The sequence below is a fragment of the Myotis brandtii genome, unplaced genomic scaffold (genome assembly GCF_000412655.1).
Source record: "Myotis brandtii unplaced genomic scaffold, ASM41265v1 scaffold348, whole genome shotgun sequence".
Taxonomy (NCBI): Eukaryota; Metazoa; Chordata; class Mammalia; order Chiroptera; family Vespertilionidae; genus Myotis; species Myotis brandtii.
The window spans coordinates 1,062,485-1,073,994 of NW_005363397.1; the positions used below are offsets into that span (position 1 = coordinate 1,062,485).

The 11,510-nt window shown below is 41.1% G+C and overlaps 1 pseudogene; it reads right to left on the reverse strand.

Annotated features, from left to right (window-relative positions):
• Positions 1-7,155: 7,155 nt before the first annotated feature.
• LOC102258834 lies at positions 7,156-7,822 on the reverse strand (annotated as a pseudogene).
• Positions 7,823-11,510: the final 3,688 nt, after the last annotated feature.

An 11,510-nucleotide genomic window follows, 5' to 3' on the forward strand; every position in this document is an offset into this window, starting at 1 on the left:
CAATCGGCCCCACCCTGAGCGTGACTAGGGGTGGCATCGCAACCTCCCAATCCGCCCTGCTCTGTGCATGACAGGGGGCGGCGCCCCAACTCCCCAATCAGCCCTGCTCTGAGCCCGACCAGGGGCTGCACCTAGGGATTGGGCCTGCCCTCTGCCACCCAGGAGCAGGCCTAAGCCAGCAGGTCGTTATCTCCCAAGGGGTCCCAGACTGCGAGAGGGCACAGGCCAGGCTGAGGGACCCCCCCCTTCCCCCCCGAGTGCACAAATTTTTGTGCACTGGGCCTCTAGTTCTATATAATAAAAGCCTAATATGCAAATCGACTGAATGGCAGTCGGTGGTCGGGGGGAGGTGCAGGGGGTGGGGAGAGTGGCTGGCGAGCGGGTGGCGCCAGACCAGCCAAGGCGGGTGCCCATGGGCAGAGGGAGGGTATGGTGATGGGGGGTGGCAGCAACCAGCAGTGGCGGTAGAGGGATGATTGGGGGGCAGGGCTGGCCGCTTGCTGTCCCCCAATCAGCCCTCCTACAGAAGGAGGCCACTGGTGGTGGGTAGATGGGGAGCGGGGCCAAAGCTGCTCCTTGGTGCCCTACCACAGGGATGTCCATGGGGAGTGGGCCTAAGCCATAAGTCGGACATCCCCCAAGGGCTCCCAGAATGTGAGAGGGCACGGGCCAGGCTGAGGACACCCCCTCCCCACCGAATGCGTGAATTTTCATGCACTGAGCCTCTTGTAATACATATTAAAGAAACATTTGGAATAATCCTAATGGTGTTTTGCTAATCATTTTACAGATTTACCTATTGCAACAGACCCCTTTTAGGAGGTACCATGCAGGAACTATTGCTTCCTGAGTGCACACAAAGACCACGTGTCTCTGCGCACCTGATCATCTGGATGCTAATCAGTTGAGAAAGGCACTGGAATATAATGGATTCCTGGAAAGTGCTTCAGCTGTCATAGCTCCACGTATCTTAATGCCTGTACACCATGTCTTTGTGTCTGGACAGAAATGATCAAAGGAAAGCATACTGACAAAGTAACACAAATGTCAGTTGAGGAGTGAGCCCTGTATTTTAATACCAACAACCGAAAACCACAATGCCTACTGATTTCATATATGGAAAAACGTTTTGCCTACTCAAACCTAAGTATATTTGGGTTCACTACTGTCCAAATTACATAATTCTGGGAAACTAAATATCTTAGGTCTGAAATACATGTCCCAATTGTACTCCAACAATAAGCACTCAGTGACAACATCATGTTTGGTGGATAAACCAACATTGGCCAAACCCTCTACAGGAGCCTTGGGGGTGAAACTGTTACAAGATTAGTAGCATGAGTATAAGTTGAATGTATATTTAATGATGTGAGACACTGAGAAGCAAAAGACTTATTGGCCTTTACTGGATGCATACAAGGGATAACATTTCAGGAAGAAAAGATAGCAAGGGGTTTAAAAAGGTAACACAGTTTTAGAAAACTAGAAAATACACCTGAACAGATAATTAGACATCATACCCATAATTCAGCACGGGAAACAGCATGCATGCCGAAAAAGCAGTGCTGTCTGCTATGCTCTGCCAGATGGAAAGTAGAAATAACAATGGACTGGGGTCTGGCAGTGGAAGCTCAAGGAATGAACCTGTGGGAAACTAGTGGCCCCTAATTTATAGGAATTAATAAATGAGGAATCTCATCTGCATACATGCTTTCTGATGGCCATGGTCTCACAGATAAACATAAACCTGACAGGTGAAATTACTGTTTGGGGTTGGGAACCTATTAAAATTGCTTGGGATTCTACTGGTGATGAGAGGTTAGATATTACTTAAATATGAGGCCTACTGGTAACCTTTGTCCACTCCTCCTTGTGATATGAAACAGGATATATGATGATGACTACAGAAGACTGGAATCCTTAACTAACTGAGATTTGCTCCTTCATTCTAATCCCAGCCCATGATAACATCATCATATTGGTAAGGTCCACATTTGTTGGAAAGTTGAGTCTAATTAATAAAATAATTGCTACTTTCCCGGACAGCATGGCTCAGTGGTTGAGCATCCACCTATGAACTAGGAGGTCATGGTTCAATTCCTGGTCAGGGCACATGCCTGTGTTGCGCGGGCTTGATCCCCAGTTGGGAGCGTGCAAGAGGCAGCCAATCAATGATTCTCTCATCATTGATGTTTCTGTCTCTCTCTCTCCCTCTCCTTTCCTCTCTAAAATCAATAAAACTATTTTTAAAAAATGGGTGCTGGATTTTGTCTAATGCTTTTCAATGAAATAGGAAGGAAGTTATCAGTTCATCTGGAGACAGGTCGATAAATTGTTGAATGGTAATAGAGAAGGTATGGAACAGTGATGCAGACAGAGAGTATAAATTAATTACAAAACTGTCATGATAGCAGGCAATAGTCAAACCCACTAGAGTAATTTTTTATTCTTTTTAATATTTGTGATTCTTCTCTAAATTAGACCCTATTTTAATTAATGAAACTCTAGGATATATTTTATTATTCAGCTAGGAAGTTCCATTAGAAGTTCATCCCTCCCCCTAAAATGTTTTAATATTACAATTGTGTTATTCCTGATAGTTATTTTATATAATGTAATTTAAATAAAAATCTGTTTGATACTCCCTTTGAATTTAAGTCAGTTGAAGATTGGTGGGGTAAGAAATCACACTTTGAGAAGTGATATCATCGGGGATCACAGTGAAACATTCTTTTCAATTTTTTCTTTTCAAATGATCCTTAGGAGAGTTATGTTATTTCAAATACTCCTACATATTTCTCGGTTATTTCTAGATATTTCATATTTTACTTCTATTAAGCAGAGAATAATGTTGTAAATAATAATTTCCTATCCACAACTTTAATGAAATACTAACGTTTTCCTTCTCTAGTGACACTTAGTCTGAGACAACAAAAAAAACGAAATATTTTCTAGTCCCTTGTGACTCAATGTATGTGTTTGAGACAGTGTGTGAGTGCACGTGCATGCTTTGAACTTTATTAAAAGCTTTTCCAGACAATAAAGTTGACATATTGCCCAAGGTTTTTCTTTTATTACCCGAGTTCCCCCAATGTTATTCTAATATTAAGTTGTTGGGCAAATATAAAAGAATGCTGTTGTATGTACTTAACTAAATTATAAGTTCTTACTAAATTCTAATTTCAGCTAGGCCACATTAAAGATGTATCTAAACTGACCTGTGAGTTACAGCTGTTGTTTTTCTTGGTGGAATTGTATTATTATTGTTCTTGCTGTTGTAGGATTTGTTTTTCCATTCACTTAAAACTGTTCAACTGAAAGCTACTTTGAGAACACTAACAAAGGGCAGCCTGGTCCCTGGCGCTGAAGAGACTTGGAGGGAGGAACAGCAGGCCTGGCAGGGGATGCAGACAACATCCAGCCCTTCCTCCCTAACTGTCCCTATTAGCTGTTCTCCTTGAGTCTTTCATTCAGATGATAGCTCCCCTTCAAAAGGTTGAACTGCCCTTTCCCCACAGTCCCCACACCGGTGCCCCTGTAGACCTCCCAGCTCAGTTCCATGACGTGGGCACACCGCTACTCTCTCCCCAAGCCCTGTGGCCCCTCTCCTGGCTTGAGAAGCCCAAAGCAATCACTGTTCCTTCTATGGAAGAAAACAACATTTTTCATCATCTTGGGGAGTGGGCTGAAGAATACTCAGATGAGTCCAGAGGAACCACACTTCTGCCCCTGCTGCTCACTGCTCCCTCAGGATCTCCACGCCAGCCCTGAGTCACAAGACCCGTACACGTTTCCAGAAGCCAGACTTACAGTTGAGCAAGGCGGCTGAACGCTGCACATGCCTGCTGTGCACCACTGCTCCTTGGCTGTGGGCACCCAGGTGCATGCTCTAGCCTCTCCCTCACCCGACCAGCAATTTCAGAAGTATCACGTGGAAGGCTGTGTGTTTGCCCAGACTGTTCAGAGGAGTGCAGGGAAAGCGAGTGCTGGTGGAGAAGCCGCCTTTGCACAAGATAGGGCTGCATCCATGTGGTGACCCAGGACCATAAAGGCCTCCTCTGGCAGAAAATTTCTTCAGGTTCCGTACTTGTTTATTTTCATTGGTAAAAAACATTCATTAAACAGCAAGAGGGGGTTTATTCAAGGAGTCTGCTACAGTGGGGTTTTGTAGGAGAGAGGAGAGATTGGACTCAATTCCAAATACAAGAAAAAGTGGAAATATATGGGAAGTACTACAACAACCTAATACGTTATTTTTTTATTTTAGTCAACTGCTAGATGCTTATAGGTCTCATTTGACTTTTGAGAAAATTAATATAAATAAATGTTGATTTATGACCAAAAGGGGGAACTGTGGACGGAAAAAAAAGGCCACATACTAACCTGATAAGCTCAGGGAAGGCCTGCATGGCAGTTTTGCAAACTCAAAGACCTAAAGTAACCACAAAGGATGGTCTAAAATTAAAACTTTAACTAAAAGCAGTTTATAGTGGGTAGTCATGTCCTAGACCAGTATCTCCCCTGACAAAGGCCAATCTTTACCTCAACTGAGCCTATTGTCTTTTTGTATCTAAGATAACATACCTGTGAAATGTCAGGGTAACTTGTAATTTCCCTTTTTCTGGATTCCTCAGGGCATAAACAAATGTGTCTGGGCACCAGGAAGAAGATCATAAATGCCTTTATTGTTATTGTTATCATGTTCACTGTTGACCACTAACTATCCTGTACCCACCTGGGTAAAAGAAGTATGTGTCAATCATTTTACTTTTTATCCAATCCCAGAGGTACCCCCCCTTTTGCTTTCTCTCGCATCCCTATTCTATCACCAATGGATTTAATGTAGTTCACTTATGTCTCCTTCTTTGATTGTAAAGTATAAAACAAGGTGAAGAACTGCCATTCTCTGGATCATTATCCTAATCCTTTGAGATTCTGTTTCCCAGCAATTGTTGACAGTTTAGCTCAAATAAACTCACAAAAATTCTTTAAAAATGTTAACTGCTTTAATATTATGTATTAGTTCTTCCTCTTGTTATAGGCACCAGAAATGATGTTATCAGAAAGCCCCCTGGGTCAGAGGGATATGGCTGCCCACTCCTCTGTTCTTGTCATAAGAAAGATTTCAAGAGAGTGACACCAGACAGCAGCCTTATAGCAAAGCAAACGGATTTATTAAGAAACTAAGGCAAGCAAAATAATTGAAAACACAGTTAGCATAAAGGACAAGTGGGCCACACAGCTAATCTGAGCACCTGTCCCATGGTGGTTCAAGAGGTTTTATACCCTTCTTCCTATAGATTTCAAGGTTTCTCTGCCTGATATCTTGGGTAGCACATTAGGTTTCAAAGTCCCCCTTTTACTTTCTTGTGGCTTTTCTTGGGATGTTTGTACATACACCTGGTCATCTTGTTTGGCAAGTCCTAAGAAGGCTGACTTATTTATTCAGTGGGTGAGGTAAAACTCCACTCTTTTCTTTTTCCTTCCCCCTTCCCACTTCTCTGTCTTAACAGTCCTAGGAAGATTTAAGCTATGTATTTTCTGGTTAGGGAGGAGAGGTATTAACTATGTTCTCTCAAGTGTCCTTGGTTGGGGAAGATAAGGTCTTGCTGCAAGCTGGCTGCAAGCTGCCCAAACTCTTTGGCCTTGTTTAATTTTCTTATCTGTTTCCCATTCCACCTGCCCAGGAATTTTCCTTGCTTCTTACTATCCTGTCACACTCTCATAGAAGAGGAACTTAAGGCAATAAAATTGGTAATTTAACTGGGAAATAATTGTTAGATTTATGTATCAAAATGCAATAAACCAAAAACCCTAAAATGAAATAGTCAAACAAACTAAAATTCTCTAGCCCACATTTTTAGGAAGGCCAGAAACCAGCCTAGGGAATGATATCAGTTCTAAAAGGAAATATAATTAAACCTATTCCTTTTTAGTTAGTATTCCATCTCTAAGGAATCACTGTTCATTGCCTGTATTCTTATGAGGTCAAGCTCAGAAGTTTTCAATTCTAGATAAAAATCATAATCACCTGCAAATGATTTTTTTTTTAAATGCCAATGTCAAAGTTGTATCTCAAACCTTATCTGGCACAGGGCCCTGTCATCAATTTAATATCGAAAGATTCCCATAAGACAGTGATTTTCAACCTTTTTCATCTCATGGCACACATAAACTAATTACTAAGATTCTGCAGCACACGGAAAGATGTATTTTTTTGACAACCTGACAAAAAAAAATAGGTATAGCACAGCCGGTGTGGGTCAGTGGTTGAGCATCGACCCATGAACCAGGAGGTCACAGTTTGATTCCTGATCAGGGCACGTGCCCAGGCTGCGGGTTTGATCCCCAGTAGGGAGCATGCAGGAAGCAGCTGATCAATGATGTTTCTCTCTCATCGATGTTTCTCTCTATTCTTCTCCCTTCCTCTCTCTCTAAAAATCAATAAAAACATGTTTAAAAATAGGTATAATTTTGAATCATTCCCACTAAATAGCTATTATGTTGGCTGATGTCATTTTTTTATTTGACAATCTAAGGGAAAAGAGGTCGGTGCTCTCAACTAAATGGTCAATGCCCCTGACTAAATAGTCAGGCATCAAATGTTTCAAAAATTATTATTGTTTTCCCATGGATATGGGTTTTATTTAGGGACTGTTGGGGGAAGACAGGGAAGAGCAAGCATTGATGCACATATGGCAGGGAAGGACTTCTCAACTTGCTTTTTAATTTAGTGCATGTTGCCTGGAGGTTAGGATGAGTGAGAACAGCTGTAGAAGTAAGAGGAAAGGAAAAGGTAAGGTTAAGGCAGGTATACTTCTCTTAGAGGAGAAAGCCAAGACCAGGATATGGGGACTTGGGCAGGGAGGGAAGGCATCATTCATATACTGAGAATCAGCTAAGGTTGCTGCTTGATGCCAGCTTCCCCAACCCTGCTGCCTCATCCCAGCTAGCAGGGCAGGCAACTTCCTGTGGAGAGGAGGGGGATGAGGATGTAGGAATCCTGGCACCCTCTGCCTCCAGGTCCCTTACCTAGGACAATTGCTCATTCAGCATTCCCTGAAGTCCCAACCAGAGTCAGGAAGCCAGGGTACAGGCAGGGGAACAATTGTGCCATTCACCACCCTTCCTGACACTCTGCCCTTCCCTAGCTCCTCACATGAGGTTGCAACTCTTGGTTCCATCCTTCTGTATCTTCCCCAGTCAGGCCATCTTGCCTACTCTGACCAGATCACTGCAGTCCCTGGAGTGAGTCTGTTTGGCTCAGCTGCCTATGGCCACGGCCGAGGGAGGCCACTTAGCCACACAGAAGCCATCCCTGATGCAGCGCTCAGAGGACTGGGGGGAACACTCCATGCAGGATAGAGCCCCCACCTTGCCAGCACAGTGCCCTGCTCATGTGTAACAGGGATAAGCTTTTGCTTGGACATGTCCCTCAGCGTGGCCAGGTCATCTGCATATCTAGTTTACAGCCAACCAGCACAACCTTGGCATCGGGGCAAAACTCCCGAGTCTCCCTTTGCCACTTTCTAAGGGCACTGTCCAGCATTTCTGGTTGGCTAACGTCAAAGCAGATGAGCACAGAGTCTGAATCAGGAAATGCCAGGGACCAGACGTTTTCATAGTAGGAAGAACCCAAAGTGTCCCACATGTTGAACTCAATGCACACTTGTCTATCTCAAAGCTTACAGTGCAGTCTTCAAACCAGGAGGGACGTAACTCCCCGGCTAGATGTCCTTGCAAACACCTGCAGCAGCGTCATCTTGCCACACTTCGTGTCCCTCACCACCACAATCTTGCAGTGGCCACTCTGCCCCTCCATGGTCCCCGCTATGTGCCATGCCCCCTCTGCAACCCTCCTCCCAGGTCTCAGCTACAGCCCCTCAGGCTGACCACATTGATATCTCATGGGCTTGGGGAGTTCCCACCAGGGAGAAGGACCCCTTCTGCCCCTCCTCCAACCGCCTTAAAAGTTCTTGTGGCACACTGGCTCACATAAGTTGAAAATCTTTGCTATAGGAAGTCCAATTGCAAAGTCAGGATTAAATACTCCTGGCCTGGCACAATGCTGAGGGCTCAATAAAAGAAATGTTGGTTAATTGACTGTGTCGTCACAGAATAAAGAGGCATGAGGAGGAATTTTGCACACGGGGATAGCACCTAACAGGAAAGCCCTGTGCAGCATGTTGTGTCTTGACACTGAGTCTGAAGGAAGAATCTGATATTTTCTAAAATCGTTAACATTTATTATTAACACCATTGTAGACTCCCTGCCAGGAATTTCAGCGTGAAATTTCTTTGTAGGCTTGGGAACTAATAATCAGCAGTGGAAACAAAGTGTTTTATAACAATAAGGGAAATGAACTTCAAAAGAGAATTAATTCTTTTTTAGATCTAGGAGCGATTGCACTGATCTGCACAGTGGGTGCTCTTCCCTGTAACATTTGATGACCATGCTTCAAGAGAACAATCTAAGGTAAAAAACGATATCAAAGAACTAATATCAAAGTCAAATACAACTTCAGTTACTCTTACACAAATATAATGATACAAAATTATTTCTTGTTAAAGGCATAAATGGTCAGCTCTTTACATAAAATGTTGAGTTTGATTTTGACATTATCTCATTAAATTTACATAATCAAACCAAGCATCTTCCCAGTGTTAACTTGGGGGAGAAGAGGTTCCTGGGTAGGTGAGTGTGAGCTTCTAGAACACCCTTTTATGGATAGATTTCCTTAGTGCCATGCTCTGGCATTTTGATTAGGTGCCTTAACAAACAGCTGTTAAATAGTCTTGATAAATGTTTACAGATAGTGAGTTGGGTGGAAAGAAAGGATTCTGAGAGTAACACTGAGCCGGCCAGCTGTTGAGAGAAAGGAATTGCCTGGGCCACCAGCTCTGACTTTTACAAGATGTTATCTCATTTCATTTCATCTACACAACACTGGTTTCAGTGTTCCCATTTTGCTAGGGAGGAAATTGAACACCTCACCCTGTAACTTACAGGGACACACTGCCAGGATGTCACACAACCAGGGTCTGGATCAGGCTTGTCCAGCTCCAAAGCTCAGCACATTTCGGGACCACAGTTTACTGAGTCCTGTTCACTTAGTGTTTCAGAAAGAAACTACAGGAAACTGTAGATGAGGCTGCCAGTAGAGCATCAGCGGAGAGAGGAGGGTGTCAGGGGACCTGGCTCCTTGGGAGTTAATGTCATGCCAGTGTGAAGCAGCCTTGAGTGAGAAAGAAGCAGCCCCAAAGTACCTTAGCACTGTGCTCAGCATCTCACAACATACTGCTTTCTGTACAAAGTAGGCTCCATGCTCATTTTTATACAGCTGTCAGCTAAGAATGGTGTGCTACGTATTTAAAGGTTTAAAAAAAAACAACCCACAAAAATCTGAGACTAAGAATGGATGTTACCTACAAATCCTAAAATATGTATTAGAGAATGTTGACCAACCCATGGACTAAATCCTTCCATACTTTTCAGAGGAGAAAAGAAAAATTTGCTGTAGGAAATGTGGTCAATTTGAGATTCTGGTCTAGACGATAGCTGAAGTCTTCTATTCTAAACAATGAGCTCACCCTCGGTGTGTTTGATGGTTCATTCAATCATATTTTTCTAATCCTTTTTATTTCAAAAGAGGATTATGCATCTATAACACAAACAACATAAAAAATAGATGAACAGAAGAAAAAATGAAGGAAAAACAATAAAGTGAAATTTGGAAGTCAAGAAAAATATTGTGGCATAGTAGTAATTATACTTCCCAACCCTGTAAATTTATTGATGCAATAAGGCTCATTTCCAGATTCTGGGAATTTGAATGATTGATGTAAATGTTTCAGGAGATGTTAATTGCTCCCAATAATTTATATTGTCTAGAGAGGCATTTTATAGAGGATTATTATTAAAATGATTACAAGTATATAAATATCACATATATATATATATATTTATATACTGAGTTGGGTTTTAATTACATACTATACATAATTAAGATAAAATTATCTTCATTGATATAATGAAATACTGATTTTTGTCTCTCTGTTTTAAATTTTCTAGTTGCATGTGACCAGGATTTGCTATAAAAGACTACATTTTGTTTATGAACTAACAGATGAATAATGAGACTGCCAATTGTAACAGATCTCTGAAACATGAGACTATGTAGAAATGAGGGGGGGAAAAGTGAATGTCTTAAAAATGATGGTATCAGCAGAAATAAGATTCATGGGTTTTTTTTAGGAAGTTTTCCATGAGTTCTATTCCTTTTTTAAGTATTTGAACAGATGTAGAACACATTTCATCAATTTAACTATCAAAACCTTACATTTCAACAGAAAAAATTTTCCAAATTCTCATGATAAAGCTTGTAATAGTGAATACAATAATGCTAAAAGTATTATGTACACAGAAATAATACAAATGATATCCAAACCCATTGTAAGTTTCATTAAATCATATCCATCACCTAATTTTTCTTGAATATAAGAGAATTATGATCTTATTCTTCCCTACGGATGTTTTCCCAGTGTTTGATAGAACGAAAATGCACTAAAATTTAAGAAAAAGGCATAAGGTAGTGAGGAAACTACAGAGAACAAATAACTGAATCAAGTTATTTAATACCATGAGTTAAAATGAATGAGAAAATAGTAGAGAACATACAGCTATCATTATAAAATGAAGTAAGAATAAAAGAAGGAATATCACAATTCATGGCAAGTCACTTCCAAAGTTATGTTATCATATATTGTGAGTAGTTGTCAGTCAGTTATCAGCATCTTGTAAAGTCTTTGCACTACTTGACAAGCAAGTGTTATGTCCATGGACAACACACAGTAAAAGAAATAACAATACTCTTTAGGGAGATAAGCAAATACTTGCTTTCAAATTTGAATGGAAACTGAAGTTCAAATGGATTTTTCAGTCTCCTGGCTGGAAAGACCCTAGTAAAGACATAGCAAGGTCTGTATTGCAGGATCCTGTTCTAGGTTTCTTTAGCATTTTTGTCTCTTGGTCACCTTTGCCAATATCAAAAGTTGTGAGTGTTTGGGAACTTCAAACTGGACTCCTTATAAATTTAAATCCTAGCAGGCATTCAACTTGGTATATGTCCTTTGGAAGACTTGAATATTTTCAATGGTTTTATTGCTTATTTATGTAGAGAAATAATAGTTATCCCTGAAGACAATTTATAAAAACAATGAAAAAATGCCTCTTAATCTTGTTCATATATGTGTTTTATAAATGTGCCTAGTGCCATAAAAAGCTCCCAAGCTAGTCTTCTGTTGTTTAAATGTGCACACAAAGAATCCAAGCGCTGTTCTGACAATAAATGCTCTCACATTAAATAGTTCACTCTCAAGAGGTATGGTTTTCGGATTTCCTTGAAAACTGAATTGATCCCCACAATCACTTTCAACCATATTCTTCTATGAAAAGTAAATTTGCTGTTAGTTTCTCAAAATTAACTTTATTGCATTATAGAAAAGTTAAA